Source organism: Camarhynchus parvulus, chromosome Z, assembly GCF_901933205.1.
Source record: "Camarhynchus parvulus chromosome Z, STF_HiC, whole genome shotgun sequence".
NCBI lineage: Eukaryota > Metazoa > Chordata > Aves > Passeriformes > Thraupidae > Camarhynchus > Camarhynchus parvulus.
This window is the reverse complement of record NC_044601.1, coordinates 27,303,390-27,321,820: the sequence shown is the minus strand read 5'-3', so window position 1 is coordinate 27,321,820 and position 18,431 is coordinate 27,303,390.

The following is an 18,431-nucleotide window of genomic DNA, read 5'->3' as shown; positions in this document are numbered from 1 at the left end:
GGTAGATATATGCTTGGCTGACTGGGGTACACAGAGACACCACCTTATTTGCTTTTATTAGGGCTTAATCATCAACATTAGAGCTTTCAAAGTATGTGTGCTATCACTGTCAATCATAGAGCAGCTAGATACTTTTAGGGCCAAATCCACCAGCGCAGTCTCTTTGCACCTCTATCTGAGGTGGATTTCCTTCCTCCGAAGGGAAGGAGGAGAAAAAATATTCCTCCAGATACCCTATGAAGCCACTGCAGGATGGCTGGAACTGAGATAACTTCTATGAGCTATCTGTGTGTTAAAAGTCATATTCTCCCTCTGTAAAAAGCCAGACCCATATCCTTGACTCTTAATGATATTTTTCCCTCGAGAACCCTTGTTAAAGGAACTCTGTCCATGAAGCAGCCTTTGGTGGTGTACAGTGGTACATGACACACAAGTGAGGATACCTGTCTTGCTGGGGTTATACACTTTGCGTAATCCAAGACCCCATAAAGATGCCAGCCTATTGAAGAAGTGCATCATATTTGGTAAAACTGTAAAGTAGACATTTGAAGCACTGGAGGTGGTGGGACAAGAAGCTAACATCATGCCATGATGAAATGTGCAAAAAACCTAAATGAAACATGAAGGGAGGAGAATCAGTGCCCACTGGATAACTAAAGCAGAGCTGTCCCTCCAAAGTAGAGTTTGATAATGATTTATAATAAATGCTAAAAAATGTTATAGACATACTGTAAATAATACAGGCAAAAATTAACTGCTAGAGTCTCTCTGTCACTACTTTTCTCCTGCTAGTGAAAACCTTCACATTCTAACCTCTTATTACTGCTTTACAGAAAAAAACCTCCAGCTTTTGTGCTGCAAAGTCTTGTGTAGGTTTCCTCATTGGAAACCTCACAATGCCTCAGAACTGGCATCTTTCGGCTACTTTGGGTACTAGCTGCATGTTGCATCAACAGCCTTGCCTCTCAAATATACACGTGTTTCTGCTGCTGGTCCAGACCATTGCCTCCCCTGGGGCTTTGCAGCTGTTTGTGCAGCTATGTGGAGAGACATATTGTGGAACTGGTTCAGCTGCAGAGCTGTGCAGAACAGCTCAGAGCTGGGGGCTAGAGAATCACACATGCAGCCTCGGAGGCTCTGGGTAGAATAACATAATGGAGTTGAGCTAGAACATGGGTTGGAGTCAAAACTCTTCTTGATCCCTTTAGTCCTCACTTCCACTTGTCCATCCACGGGAGTTAAGTACAGTCCTTCTTTTCAGGATTTTTTTTCTGACACTCTCCTAGAAAGAACGAAGCTTCAGTCAACTAAAGGCATCAGAGAATATTTTCAACAAGCCAGGAAAGATATAGAAAATGTAAAATGAAGGAGGCCCATGTACAAGTGAAGAATAAAATTAGTGGGTAGTAGAATAGGTGGGTAAATATCATCTAACTAAAAAGACAAAAATGAAGAAAAAAGAGGTTATGTTTCTGAGTCATCTTTATCTTACAAAGCACATGGCTCACTCTGTGCTGACCCCAAAGATGCCAACACCTATCCTGCAATTTCACCATGTTGAAATGAAAAAATTTTTTGCCTTTTACTTTTGCCAAAAGTCTTGTGATTTAAAGAGAAATGACACCATGGGACAAGAAAAACCACCCAACCAAAAGCCAGCAAACAACTACACAAAGCAGATCTGATAATCTGTGACAATCTTTCCTCTCTGGGAGCCATCATAGTTATGTAGGTCCTCCAAGCCACATATTGCATATTCCCACCTGAGCTGTTGAAAAAAATGCCAGGGAAAAGCCACCTTTGTAGAAAAATGTAAACATATCTATCTGTCCAGCATAAGCAGTTTGATGTATTATACTGGCCACAACTTACTTTATCAGTCCATATACTGTGTAATATTGACTGGGTCTATCTTTTTCTGGCTATTCTGAAGTAAATAAATCAAGACTTAACATATGTCCTAAACTGCTATAGTTTATTTATAAGGAGAAAGACAGGCCATCAAACTATCTACAGGATTTTTAAAAATTCATCAGAGAATCAAAGTCTTAACACAATATTCAGTTCAAAAGAAAATGTTTTACATTTAAAGTAAACAATGGCTGTTATACAAAGATTTTGATTTTTCTTTTCCTGCCCTTTGCAATTTTATTTCCTTATTCCTTAGCTCTGCTCATGACATTATGCCCACTCCAGAAACAGAATTTGTTTTTCTAATTCAGTTTTTTGAAAAACAGCCAGTTTCAGTCATTCAGTTTCAAGTCTTTGGCTCTAAAGCTTTCCAAACCTTTTACTATTTTAAATGGATTTTTAAATTAGATTTTAAAAATGGGAAATGATTAAAATATATATATATAACTAAAAAGTAATGTGTTTTGATTTGGAAAATTAAAATAAAATGGATGCAACTCACAGAAAGTCAAGGAATGTTTCTCAAACCCTAGTTTTAAACTGAGTCAAATTCATATTAGAAAAGTGGGCTTCATACTTTCCGTTTAATTAATAGTAGACTCTAGTTCATATGACACACTCATCCCCTTAACTGGGAAACAATTTACTTAGTTCTTTATTTAGCATTTCATAAACATTGGGCCAATTTCATATTTGGGGTAGCTTTATTGAAAGCAATGAATAAAGCCAAATATCTAATTAACTGTTAAACTTTGGCAAGTATTCAAGTATTTGGCAAGAAAATATGTATTCATCAAACAGGGCTGTGCATGAAATGAATTACAGAATTATGTACTAAATTTCCTTTTTTATGCCAATAAAACTTTAAAAAATAATTTAGCTGTGAAAAAGTTTCATTTTTTGCGGAAGAGATGACACAGACATTGGGTAAAAATATATTCTTGACATCTGGTCAAAGGGACCTGCCTCATTATGGCTTTGACTTCTCTATGAGAAAAACAATTGCTAAGTCCTCTGGTAGAATATTTCTGTGCAATGAGGTCAATTTAGCTGCAAGTACACCACCAATTTGAATCCAACCCCTATAAAAGTCAGTAAAAAGATTTCTTTCCTCATGGCATAGATGACTACAAACAGAAGAAACCTCTACCACAACAATTTTTAGAAATACTGCTACACATAACTGAAGAGTGGTAATAGAATATCTGTACTTACTTAATGATTGAAAGGCTATAACAGTTACATATATTGTGATGATGGTTTTGCTAGACTTTGTAATTTCACTGCATAGTGAACTACTGTCCTTCCTGAAAGAAAATTCTTTCTTCAGCATGTCTACCACTGCCCTTCAAGATAATATTTTGAATCTGACTTCACAGGCACACTAAAAAAGCTGCTCTGAATTGTGAGACTGGGCATGACAACAGCAAACTGAGCCATGGGGAAATTCTTGAAAAGTTGTTATTCCTCCACTATACAAAAACTGCAATTATTATTGAAAACAGAAAAAATATGGGCAAAAATATTTGTGTATTCTGAGATCTGACCTGCTGAACAGTTGACTTCCTTAAAAAATTAAATGCAATACTAAATACTAGAATATAAAGCCCTTCATATTTATCTGTACTAATACATACTTTGCGCTCAGGCAGACTACACATTCTGTGGTCCTTTTTTTAAAGGAGTAGTGAAAACAAAACATATGAATTAAAAAATATTAAAAGAGGTTTTCCTCCTTTAAACATCTGACATAAATATTTGACAATATTTATTCCCCATATCACTCTTAAAAAATGTTTTCTTGGTGATTATATAGGAACACACTTATAGTATATTGCCTTATATTAATTTTATATCATATTGTGGTGTTTATGGTGGACTCTATTCAATTATTTTTAAATATTTTTTCCTGTACTTGAAAATAATCTTGTACTGCTCAAAAGACTGACTCTCTTGCAGATGAGATGGTAGAATCCATGTACTGGAAATAAGTTAGGCTTCAAGGGGTCCTTCCAATGGACTCATCATGTCTATCAAAGAAAACCTTGTACAACAGGCAGATATTTTACTTCCAGTCACAATAAAGAAATACTTTGGGTTATGGAAAATATGTATTGCTGATAGATATGTGAGATTTACATCTGTTCTGCCATATCGTAAGAAATTGTTCCAAGGGATTGCTATTGACAAACACCTGTTATTATTTCCAAGGGCTTTTTGCAACTCTTCAGTAGGGAAGAGACTGAAAATGTCTGCTTGTATTCGCCTGCAGTACATTTGCAGAGGATGTGTGTACAGAGGATCCAAGACAGTTGGGTGATTTTTGTGTTCATTTCTTGTGAATAGTCTTCTATCCCCTACTAATCCCATATATCTACTGAAAAGAAGGGAGAGTGCTGTGCATCTCCTCAACTTTTAGGACAGGAGATATGCTTCTTCATCAAGCACAAGTAAAATAAGTTTAGGGGGCCACAGCAGGTGCAAGGATTGTACAGGCATCTCTTCAATATGTCTAAGTCATTGTGGGAGCTGTGGGTGAAATGAGATTATTATACCAAAGATGCAAGGGTGATATGCTTTTATCATCCCTGGTAAGTGATGTTGCTGGTCTGTAGCTCTGAAAACATTCATAGAAGTCATAGATTAGAGGATAAGTTACTGTGATGTCATTTTAGTAGTTTTGTCTCCCCAGCTATTACTTACCATAAAACAGTTGATTCTTTGTTTGACTTTCTCTTAGGACATATTAATTTAAGCTTGCTCAGTATTTTTTTTCTTTATGTAATGTAAATTCCAAAGCAGTGCAAAATTTAACAGCAATATTTTTGCAGGAGTAATTTAGCATATAGATTACAATTTTGAGTCTATGTGTTGCAGGTATGGTATCTTTAAAATATGTTGCACAACAGTAACTGATAATGATTTAAACATCACAAACTGTGTTATGATGCACAGAGAACAAAACTGAAGTAGAAAAAGACCTCCAAATCCCTAATAGAGGAAAACAAAATAGAAATTAGTAGGTAAGATTCTATGGATCCTGAAAAATAGGTCCTTGTGTCAAGTCTGCTGAGGAGCCATACATCCTGTATTTCAGTATTTTCTCACAGAGTTAAAAATAATATGCTCAGTTAAGTTTCTCCCTGCCCCGTGGGCTGAACTATGTCTGTGCTGTAAGTTTCATGTAAGGGTGTCTACCTGGTCCTGCCACTGAAAAGCACAGCAGTAGCTGCTTTGCTGTTAGCAAAGTGGAATTTGAATGGCAAGTGTTGTTTGAGATGGATGAGAACAGAATTGCAGCAGTCTACAAATTATGTATCATCTTGAGACGCACCATGTTTTTAAGCTGTGCTTCAGGCAGCAGAATAAACTGCTCATTGTTTCTTCACCTTCCTTAGTTAATTTGATTTCTTTGTTGTTAGGACCAACACCCATGACCAAATTTGCTTTTTATTCAGTGGAATTGGGCAAGTATCCAGTTCACAATTGAACACTCTAAAAATTTAGTTTAAATAATGCATTTTGTGCATGACAAGTGATTAAATATTTGAGTCTAGTTCTGAATTCTTTGTTCTTTCATCCAAATATTAATAATTAAAGTGTTTGTCTGCAAAGAGAGTTTCTTACTCAACCATATCTCAATTTTTCTTCTTCCTGGCTGAAATCTTAATTCCATCTTTACAATATTTGAAATTTTAGCTAATGGCATACAATACCTAGAGACTGTGTCTCACAGAGTAATTTGGAAAATAATAAGAGATGAGAAAAAGAGAATGTTACTAGGGCATACAATGTGCATTTCGTCAACTTGGAATGTACCTAGTATGTTGCAGGTCTGTATAAGAAAGTAAAAGATAATAGTAATACTGATAATATCATAATGAGATCGAGTTTAACCACAAATATCTATATTTTGAATTGATAGAGAAAGCAAGAAACATTCTTCCATAGTTTGTAATTATGATATTTCATACACAAAGTCCCTCTTTTTAACAATCCTCGGTTTTGATCATAGTAGTTCTGTAGCCCTCTCCTCAATAGGTGACCCATGGCATTAAATTTTTAAATGAAAGACAAAAACAAATGTTCTAAGCCTAAAAGTAATTTTTCAAAATGATACATGAGAAGCATATGCAAATCTTACCCACAAACAGGAATTTATACAGTACCACCCATGCACCACTTTGAAATGAAGCTAACTTAAGCACTTTGCTTTCCCTTCTTTATTTGACATTTTCCTACTGCTTACTTTCAAATTAATATATGAAGAAGGAGCAAAATATTTTCTTTTGTATAATATTAATTCATGTCAGATCAGCTACAACTGAGCATTCATGTCCCAAGTTGATTTTGTACTTGATGAATCAATGTTAAAGCTTTTGTAGACAAACCTAGAGGCAACAGAGAATTTAAGAAATTCCTTCACCTATACCATCATCAGCTATTACAACATCATGGGCCAAGCCAGACTTCTGAGTAATTTGAACTTTGACAAGCAGTATATCCTACAGGTCCAAGGATATGTGGAGATCAAAGGACCATTTTTACCTTAGTGGCCAAAGTATTTTTGGTGAAAACTTCTCTAGATTTGTAGAAATTAATTTTATATTTGGAGGTGGCCAGCAGTTTTGCCAAATTTTATTTATTTCAGGCATACGAAATGAAACAAAACATAATCTTTCTCCCTTAATTTTGTCTCTGAGAAAAACCAGAAATGTAAAGAATCCAACTTTCTTGAGCAGATCTCTGCCACTCTACATTAAAATATAGTTCATCTGTTGTCTGCTAAAAATTACCCATAGGAAGCTGTAGTCTAGTCAAGACCTAGAGAGGGTCCTTCTTGCTACTGTCATTAAGAAAAAAAAACAATGAGGGAAAAGGGCTTACACCTGGATTTTTAGCATATCCAAAGTTAGATTCCTGTATCTTGTGGAGTCACTGGGAACAGTAGTAGATAGATACAATAGAGCACTTCCATCATTTTTCATGACTAATAAATGCATAAAATAAGAAAGAAAGAAAGAAAGAAAGAAAGAAAGAAAGAAAGAAAGAAAGAAAGAAAGAAAGAAAGAAAGAAAGAAAGAAAGAAAGAAAGAAAGAAAGAAAGAAAGAAAGAAAGAAAGAAAGAAAGAAAGAAAGAAAGAAAGAAAGAAAGAGCACTAAATCTACAAAACGAACCAAATCAGAAAAGTCAGCACTAATAAACAGAAGCCATTAGAGAACCAAAGTCTAGTTGAATTTTTTTTCTGAACCTCGCAATGTTTTTCCCTTTAATGTCTGCAAAAAATAAAGGGCTAAAGGAATAAAGGGCTCTTACCGGCCTGTAAAATATATTTTTAATAACATATAATTTTATTAACGTGCAACTTTTATTGGCATACTATATGATGAGTGTCAAATTGAACTCATCAGCAATAAAGTGTATGTCTGATACCATTGGCAAATTGAATCAATAATTTTTGCTTTTTCTTTCTTTTTTTGAAAAGTAGATGTGTCATATCAAGACACAAAAAAAAAAAAAAGAATATGAAGAAGAAAGGGAAGGAAAAAAAAAAGGGAAGCTATTTTTGAAGCCTGTAAAAGCAAACTGAACAAAATAACTGAAAGTACCCTTGACATGCACAAAAGTATCATTTCTTAACAGGAAAAAGTATTAAATTCAGTGAGTCAGAAACTTTGTCATTTAGGTTTTTCATATATCTCATTATTTTGTGTATAAAACAGTCCTGTAAAACACCACGAAATACCTACAATTTCACCAAACATGCCTATTCAAATCTTGAGCTATCACACTGGTCATCTTTCAGTACCTTAAATGAAACTCAGTGTTATAGACCAAGTACTGATAGAAAATCCAAAGGCAAATGTTTTTCCTCTTCTATAGTTTTTCCTCTTCTGTAGTTTTTCTCGGCTGAACTTTTAGTATGCAGTATCACAACATTTGTACCCTGAACACTAAATTTGAAAGAATTTAAGTATTAAAAATGGGAAAACTGAGTTGCTCATAAGTTCTTTTTGTTTCTTTTCTTTTTAAAGAACATTAAAGATGAATTTCAAACAAAAAATAAAATCCTTGCTGTCCTCAGTGTTTCACTTTGACACAAATCAGGGGGCTTATTAACTGGAATGGAAAATATCTGGCAATCACTTCATTTTCCATCTGATACTGTCACCCTTATTGGCTGCACATTAAAAAAAATGAGAACTGGTCTAAGGATCATAGTCTTACAAGAGGAAATCATACTTTGACTCTTCTATAACTCCTTGTAATTTCAGGAAAATTTCCTGTGAAAATTTCTGAGGCCATAATCATCCTGTATAGCATCCACACACTGGTTTAAATAAATATGAATATGGAAAAAAAACCCCAAAAACAAACAACAAAACCGCAGAGGCAAAAATCTCACAAAAAATACACTTTTCACCAAAAAACCAATATTTTGTAAAAAATTGAAATGAAATAAAGATGAAAATGAAGGAAGGACTGTTTCGCTGTAATGTTTTCCTGTTAGCTTTTGAAGATCCTACAGTGACTGCAGATAGCAAACTGATATGAAGGAGAGGCACAGTTGTGCCAAATTGGAAACATATTTTGAGCAGAATAGAAAGGAAGGAAATAGGGGTCCTCGTGAAGGTGGAAGATGAGTTGCACAAAATTTAATCCTCTCAGGCATAACCTCTCAGGCATAACTAGAGGTTGCACATTAGTTAGAAATACTGGATATAGAATTTTCAGAAAAAGATAGATATCGTCAGAAAAAGAGATTCTGGATTTTTTAAAAAATATTTATTTATTTATTTAGTGCTTCTAGATATTGTCAGCATACATTGAGGAAGCTGGTAGGACTACTGTGAGAAACTTGAGAGGATTTATTGTATGGCAAAAAGAAGCCATGAAGGAGAGTCTTACCTTTCAGAAGCTTAGAGATAGTACATGAATGCTGGTCTGTAACAGGGATCCATCCACACAGTCATCATGACAGGAAGGCAAACTCTCTGCCTGAAAATGCATTTCAGATACTAAAATCATGTCAGCCAGCGTAAGGATGTAAAGTTAAGGTAATGACTGGATCAATGATCACAATGTTAAGTGTGTTTTAAAATGAGCCTATACATTGGTTACTTCAGCTACCGGTCTAGTTAATATTTGTTCAACAAATGATTGATTTTAGGAAATGGTCAGGTCCAGAGTTAGAAACGTGATCTAAAGCCATGCAGAGATGGACAGAGAAAAACTTTGATGTGCTTGATGCTGGTATGGTATCTTGGTTACAGATTTGTAAGCTTATCTATTTAAAAGAGCTTATCAATTTAAAAAGAATAAATTATGCTGAATCACCTCCACCTTTTCAAAACACATCATCTGATTTCCCTTTAAAAGCTAATTATCCTTGTTAATTATTTTTGAATCCATAGATTGTGTTAAAGTCATTGAACTTATTACTTTTTAGCAGTAAGTTTTTTTTATTAAATTTGTTTATGTGGGTATTGTCGCTTAGGCCTGAAGCAGCAGGAGCCTCCCCCTTGTTCCCCAGGATGCTCTGCAACCGGTTTCCACCCTTGCAGTTGCCAGGATGTAGGGAAAAGCGAGAAACTCTCCTTCTCTTTGCAAATCCCACATAAAAGTCTGCACACAGCGGCCAACCCTGGCCTTTGAGGGTGTTGCAAAGACTCTTGATATGCTCCTGCAGCAAGGGCTGCTCCTAGCTGGTGCAACTCATCCTGCTGTACTTAGTGTCTCCCTGACACCTATTTAGCATCCAAAAGATAGCTGGGCACAAAACTAGGCAGGATCACTCATCATGTTTGTGGACAGTCAATATATCCCTTGAAGGAGCAATGTCACAGCTGGTGTCATATCATCCCTTTGAGTGAATGTGTTTTGCTGATTTTCCTATTTACCTACTTCAGACTTCTTACAAACATGGATGATGGAAGAAGTCTTCTTCTTCTCATGGAGAAGACTAGACTGATGCAATCCTAGCTCTCAGTAGTGGCATGCAGATAGCAAGGCTGCCCCAGAGCTGAATATAGAAGGCCCAAACTCTGTCCGTGTCTCTTGGTGAACTGGAGGCACAGAGTGCACAACCTTCACTTTCACTCTCTTCATTGAGCAGTCAGCTCTGACAGCCCGGCTTATGTTTGATTGCACCTTTTTGAACTAGGAGCCACCACCATGTAGAAACAACACAGATGTTGTAACCTGATTGTGCAGAAAAGTAATAGGAGAAATTAATGTTTTATGAAAATCAGTGTGTACAAAGATAAGGCTTTGAAAGGTGGACATATTGCTTCCAAAGGCAACAGCATTGTCATTTGCTCACAAGGACTGTCTGGATTTTTTCTTTATAGCTGGTACCCCAAGAGATGCTTTTCTGTATTGTCAGGCAAAAATTACTAAATTTTACTAAACATTTGTTCTAAAGTTGGGGTTTTTACTATGCATTTATACTATTATTTCTTTTTACTAAATTGCCATACTAAAAACCCCTACTATAATAGATGTATGCTTAATTGCCTGAGACTATTGCATAGCCCAGAGCTGCAAAACTGACAGAATATTGAAGTTGGTGATTAGCCAAAAAACAAACCTTAGGACCTCAGAGTCTTGCAGGTGAGGAAAATCAGGATGATGTGGTCTGATGAAGCACAATTTCCTTCGTCTTGCCCAGAGCCAGGTAGCATTTTGGGAAGTGGAGGGTTGGCTTCTCTGTCCCTTGACTCCTGCCTCACCATCCCAATTATTTGGGAATGTGATACCTGGAGTAAGGAAGCAAGAGCACTGAGAATGACTTTTGCCCCACTCTTGAATGTCTTTCAGAACCACATGGATACTTCCTAGCTGAAAGAGGCTTTACTTGGTAGGTAGAAAAGACACCTGACTATACATTGTTTTCTTCTTTCTGTTTTGTTCTTCTCTGAAGGGTTGTGACCATACTTTGCCTGGGACTATGCCAATAACATCCTAAATCATCCATTACCCTCCTTTCCCATCAGACACGTGAATTTTTTTAGACAGCTGATGTGAAGCATGCCAGTCAGTATGTGGGGAAAGAGTCTAATTTTTTCATTTGAGGTAAGGACCTGATAAAAAAAAAAGAAGAAGAAAAAAATATACAAACAGCTAATTCTCATTTGATGTCAACAGGATTTAGTGTGAAAGTGGAGTTGGACTCCTCAGTATCTGTCTCTGGGACTAAGAGACTTCAGACATACCCACCAGGAAAACAACAACAACAAAAAACCCCAGTAAAGTGTTTGCAAAAATTGCTAGCCTTTAGAAGATTGAGGAATAATAATGATGCTGTGATACACACAGATAGGCCAAATTGAATGGATAGGAACTTTAAAAGGTTTCAATAAAAGAGAAATTCTTAAGGCCATAAATATGGGCCTAAGAGCAAATACACAGAAATGAGGACTTGCCTTCTCCCACCTTCCAGAGTATGATTTCATGCCAACAAATCCTTCAGGAATGGAAAAAAAAAACCCCACCATTCTAAAATTAGGAGGTTATGTGAAACTAATTTTGTTAGTCTCAGAAACAAGATATTTTCCTCTGCAAGTGTCTTCCTTAAGAAACGTTATAAATGAGTGCAGATACTATTGTATGGAAGAGGATTTGAGTTATGTGTCAGAGACAGAAGAATTGCCATATTGATCCCACTCCCATTAGAGCCAGTAAGAATTTTACCATTGATTCCAGTGGGAGCAAGGTCTCTAAGTGCAGTATGAGGAATCCCTTGAAAGTAGAGAAGAAAGGCATAAAAGTTTTTGAATGCCAAGGCCAAACATTAAGCTGGAAGACCTTTATAGCCAAAGGCTCTAAGAATATTTATTTGATGCCAGTTTTGAACTGCAGGCAGCTGTTCTGGTCAGCTGGGGCCAAGATGCTTACCATCCTTAGGTTCATTCAGATGTAGCCCCAAGGCATACATTTTCTTGCATGAGACTCTTCAGTTGTAGAAAGTCATCCCAGAGGAGAGCCACTGGAATGTCTCAGTCATTGCCCTCTGTGCCTGCTGCTAGTCTCTTTTATTTGGGCTGGCCTACTTTATTCCTCCCTTACTGTTTCCTGTTAAACTTTCTGCCTTGTCCATTTTTCTTACAACTTGGTGGTAAGGCAATCTGGGTAGCAGTTACTTATTTTTCCCTCTATTTGCTACAGTTTGCTGAGCTTTTTCTGGTAAGTTGGCTGGGACAGATCTATTCTATACTTCTGATTCAACAGAAGTACTGCAGCAAACTATTTATGATAACTTCAGGGCATGAATATTAGTGTCAATAGCATGGATCACCTAAAGGTAAATTAAGAGCTGATGTAAGCTTTTACATAAAGTCAGTTTTGTCTTTCAGGTTCAAAATGTTTTTTCACCTTTTTTCCCCCCACTTGCCTTCATTTATGTGTCTCAGAATGATGCCAAATTGCCATCAAAATGGCAGAGAATGATCTTACAATATAGATCATATTGCAAAAAAAAAATCATATGAAATTTTCAGCTTGTGTTTGGAAAAGCAACCAACTGAGATTGCTCAGGGAAGTTACCTTTCTTGGATTTGAATAGAATATATGAATAGGGTTTGTGCTACAGAATTTACACTCCAAAATAAGTCAAACAAAACACGTACATTTTGGGCACTCTTTCTTTATTTATACTGGCAAGTTAACAAAGTGAAAATGGACAGGGGGACTTATTCACCACTCTGGTGTTTTAGATTACTGTGCAATGATTTTACACAATGTTTTCGATATCTGTTTACCATTTCTAGGCTAAAATAAATGACAGCCATGTCATAATGTGATGGGACAATGGCAGCTATTTTCCATCCAAGTTTGACTGTCACAAGTGTCTCTATAAATGTCCCACAACATACATTTTTTAATGAATTGAACTAATATAATTTTACATAATATAATTTTAGATTACTTTTTTAAGCAGAAGGTACAAAGTAATTTCACCTTTTAAGCAGCCACATTATGTACAGGTTAACAAAAAAGCTGTTGTCAAACTTTGTGAAGCCTTATTCTTTGTGTGTTAAACTCCATTTATCTTAAGAATAGAACACTAATCATTTCTGCCTGTAGAGACTCTTGAGGATTTGGTTTCTAAAGAAAACGAACAAAAGACAGGCAAAATATCTGGTACATTCTTCTATGAAGTTCACTTAGGATTGGTTTTCCATGTTTAGGACAAGATGTATCTTTCAATGAAGTCAGAGATTTCTCAAGAGTCAATGAATTAAGTGTTGGTGTTACTACAATTGATAACACAATCACTTCAGGAGTTGTAGGCAAAAACCAGGAGCATCCTAATTAGAGGAGGCTCTGCCTTTTCATGACTTGCTGGGGTTCTCCAGGCTGAGCATTGCCAGCCAGGCAAGGGAAGGGATTGTCCTGCTCAGCTCTGCAGTGAAGTGGCCTCACCTTGAGTGCTGGGGGCAGTTTTGGGAGTTACAGTATAATAAAGACATTCCACTATTAGAGAGTGTCCAAAGGAGGGCCACAAGGATGATGAAGCGTCTGGAGAGGAAACCGAATGAGGAGTACTGAGGTCACTTGGTCTGCTCAGCCCAGAGGAGTCTGAGGGAAGAATGAGACACCTCATTGCAGTCTACAACTTCCTTGTGAGGGAAGAGGAGGGACAGACACTGATCTCTTCATTGTCATGACCAGTTACAGGACCTGAGGAAATGGTCTGAAGCTTAGGTGGGGAAGATTTAGGTGGGACTTCAGAAAAAGGTTTTTCACTCAGAGGATGGTTCGGCACTGGAGCAGGCTCCTCAGGGAAGTGCAAGCAGCAAGCCTGATAGATTTCAAGAAGCATTTTGACAATATTCTTGGGCACATATTGTGATCCTTGGGTGTGATTCTTGGGTGTCCTGTGCAGGGTCAGGAACTGGACTTCGATGATCCTTGGGAGCCCCTTTCAATTCAGCACATTGTATGACAGCTCTACGATTCTAAGAAAAATTCTTTCTTCTTTTGAGACCACATTTATAAGGACTCTCAATATATCAAACCAGCGTTTTTTCCCTCCTTCCCAGCACTCAGCATCCTTTGTCACAAATGAGTATGAAAGGCAACCTGAATTCATGAAGCAGAATTCATGAAGCCGGCCTGAACCAGGTCATGTGGCAAAATAACCTAAAGGACATGGAATCAATGCCTTACTGTTCTACCGCTGCCTATTCCAAGCCATTTCATCCCCCTCTGCCTTATTTCCCCACTGTGAAACACAGAGAATGATTCTCCTTCTTTTCTCCTCCTTGACCCACTGCTCCTTGTCTCTCTAGACTCTTAAGAGCTTCCAGTAACAAGGATGTGCTCTCTGTTTTCCAGTTTTAAATATTGTCCTTATTATAATGCTATTGATGTAATTAATTTTACCTCAGATTTTATTTATTTATACATAATAACACTATTTTTTGCATAAATGCTGCTGTTTATGGATACTAATGGTAAGACTGACTTTTCAGAATCTGGTTCACTGTTCTTCTGTTCTCATAATCTAAAGTTTAGAGAAAAAACAGAGCACATAATACCTTTGTGTCTTTACCTTACAAATAAGCGAATCAAACCTTTTGAAATAATAATAATAAATATTGTTAATAAGCCTGAACTTATAAAATGTTTTCCCACTGTGACATGTGCGTTTCTGTAAAATAAAAACATTAAATAAAAAAACTCAACAAAACTATTTTAATATAAACAATCTCCTTAAAACAAAAAGAGCAGAACCCCCTAAAATCTTTAAGTCAACCACACTGAAGCCCTAAATGCATTGAAAAGATAAATGTCCAGAATCTTGGAGTCAAGAACTGAACCAAAGACTCTTGAAGTAATTGGAAATATTTTCACAGAGCAAAACACTGGCTAGTGACCTCCTGGGTGATGGCTCTGTCTCTGTTGTGGAAAGTTCCTATCAGGTGTAACACATTCAACTCTCACCAGATTTTGGGGCTATGGGCCTCACAGCAGCTTTAGGCTCTCATAGTCACTGATTAAAGGCTCTGAGCATCCCTACTGGGCATAGAAATCTTTGGTTTTCCAGACTTTTATGAATGAGCTGTCTCTTCTGCAAAATGAGGCTGGGATCATAATGAAAAGGAACTTTGCTAGAAGTTGGAAAATAGTCATGAGACATCCATGCAGTCTAATAATACAATGAAGCAGCAGTAAGATAACTCATTCATTGTGCCTAAAGCTGGGAAAAGCAAAAAGGGAATTAAATGCAGTAAGGAACAAAAGTGAAGTTCAGTCAGCCTTAGACTTGGAGGGTAAAGGTTTGTTAAAGTGTTCAACATCTTCAGTTAGAAGGACTTGACATAATTATTGCACTGCCATCACAGCCACTGCCACAAACCAGCGTATCCTTTACATGGCTGGTTTCAGTACTGCTTTTTGCACCAAGAGCCACGAGCTGAATTTGCTGAAGCACAGCTTATACTTCAGAGGAACATAGCTGGTTTTGTTAGGAAAACAGACTTATATTTACACAAAGCTCCTAAAGTTGGGAGGTTATTTTGTACATGGATTTTAGTGATGGGATGGGATAGGATACAAGGCGAAGCCGTTCTTAAAATTATACATGCAGTGGAGAGGTATGGCTTGAAAAGTATTAAGTGGTAGAAGATTAATCACAACCATTGTAAGGAGGTCTGACTATTCATTCTGGAACTTAAATGCAATATTTGCACAAAGGAATGTGCAGAAGCAATACTATGATTAAATTTCTTGATTTGTTTCAAAAGTCTTTTGAGGAGTTGAGTTGTTTCTACTAGATCTATAAGTCTTTGGAAATCTCCTAGAAACAGGAATGACTTCGTAGTTTAAAGCTTATCATTCCACTAACTAATCACCTCATAAACCTTACAAAATATCAGCAAATATGATTTTGTTTCAGGATGTCTGGATGACTAGACAGTGTTGGTTTTAGTAGGACTATTTAAAAATTATTATTACCACTGGCCTGTTGCATAAGCAGAAAATTGTGATATCAGGTGTTCATTTAAGTTGTTACCAAAAGTTTGGTAAAATAAAAAACTCCTTAACAACACGGTAACATTAAGAAGCAGACATTCTTTACTCAGCCAAATGCATGAGAGAATAGCTCTTCCCATATCTGTACATGCTGAATACAGGGAAGTTTCTGTTTATGTACTGTATTCTATGTACATGTTCATTGATTGTCCCAGACTAAACATACATATCAAAATAATAGCCTCAAAATCATGAACACTTTCTCTTCCCCTTATGCATGGGTTTTTCTGTCCTGGGGGTCTCTCTTGGGATCCCTAATGGTCATAGACTCCAGTGTTACAGCTGACATACTCAAGTTGGCAGGACACTGGGGCTTGTGAACTTCCAGTTCTCCATCTTACACAATGAGCACTGTTCAGTTTTATAGACCAGTGGTTTTGGAGAACAAGCATTGTGTTAGCTCACCAGGTGCAGGTAATTTATCATCTGGTAACATTCCCCCCTTTGAGGCTTGTGAAGCTCGTCTTCCTTGCAAGCCTTCATAAGCCTCACTTTGTTCTATTTTTTTACTAACATCATGTAAGTTTTTAAGGCAAGTATCATAATTACAATTATTATTATGATCATAAGTATACTTTGCAAAAGTGAGGTCAACCAACCAGTTAGAGAAAATCCAAATTCTTTAAGTATTTTATTTAACTAACTATTTTCTAACACTGTTATTAGTTCTCTGCTAGATGCAGCAACAGATTTTTATCCTATCAGATCATCCAATTTAGGAGTCACATTTGAAATGTGCACACAACTAGTATTGTTGTTTAAATTCAAGTAACCCCATACTCTATGTTCATGTAACAATAATAGGTCAAAACCTAATCTGTTTTATAAAGTTGCACATGTGTTCCCAAATTTTTGTCAAATTGTTCACTGAAGTTCCCCACAGAACTGGATTTTCTAAAGGTTAGTGTTGGCAAACAAGCAGTTCCAGAAATGACATTCTGTGATCTACCAAAATATTGCACTAAGACTACATTCCCCTTCTCAGAAATTAAGAAAATTGTTTCTGTTATTATAAATATCTAGTTATGTATCATTTTCATCTAGATCCAATTAATATTATCCCCCCAGAAAGAAATTACATCCTATTCCAAAACCAATAGGGTTTACATATATATGTAAAAACATCATGGTGTTAGTCTTGTTTCTGCTCTTTGTTTAATGTGATGTACTCAGGGTTCAATTCGTTCCACCTTGGGTGTGATATAAATTACCAGGGGGACATGATATGGTCCCTTTCACTTCTCCTGAATTGGTCCAAAACCCCAGGTTCTGGAGCAAACCGTATCTTCTCATTGAAAAGATGTACATGCGAGCATAATCCTGACCATTTCTTGATAACAATATACCTTTTAAAACTTAAAGGAGTTAATTTTAGCATTATTATATTAATTTCAGCAGAATTTTGAGGCTTCCCTTGACTTGTTGGTGCAACATAGGAAAGTTACTGGCCATCTAGGAAAGGTGCCATAATATCAAAATGTGCCAGTCCCAGTTCTGCCTGGGCAGTTCTGCAAAATCAATATGCCAATAATCACCTGGTGAATTCCTCTGTTTTACTAGCTCTGGAGGCAGACTTCTTTTTTCCTTGAGATTATTTTACAAAACAAATTACTTATTTTTCAATAAGCAAAATAATTTTTTCAACTGATCTATTAATTTCTGTCATCTTCATGTTTACTATATTCCTTCATAAACTAATTAATCTCTTCTCTACTTAATGTGTTTCCTGATGTTTTGGTTCTGCTATCATACACTACTTTGGAGGTACAATTACTTGCCCACATTAGTTTACAAATCCCCTGCTGGGATTTTCCCTTGTTTTCAGATATTGTGGTGCGGGTTTGGCAAGTTCATGAGTTTCAGTTTTATTGTTAAGTGTTCTTTCATGGTTCAAGTTTATTTCACTGTTTAAGTTTATTTTACATTGAATTTAATGTATTTAAGATGGCGCCTGTCCCGGGCTCCCTCCCCCATTTTTTCCTACGCCGTCCCAGTCAATTCGTTAGTTACTTAGCAACTCCTGCCCTTTTTGTTACTAGTTTTATGTCAGTCCTTAAGCCCCTCCTCGGTTCCGTAGTTACCCCCTGACCCCTCCTACGTTGTCATGTCACCCTCTGCCCACTCCCCTAGCCCCAGAATCTTCCATTTAGGGCCGAGGGTGATTGGGCAACCCCCCCAAGTCCCCACCCATGCTCTGCCGTGATTTGTTATTATGTTTTGTCTATTAGGTTGTAATGTTCTGTTATTGGCCTGGGGGCGGGCTTATTCCTCCCCCCAGCCACCCTTTATAAATTGCTTCAGTCCCCGCCCTTGTGGGCCGATCTGTGCAGCTTTCATTGGCTTCTGTACCCTTCACCTTCACTTTCCAATAAACCCTCCAGTGCTGAGACCTGCCTCATCTCCCTGTCATCATTCCGCGGCTCTATTCGCTGGAGCTAGGATTTTGTCTCGCTTCGGACTGGGTCAGGGCATTCTCCTC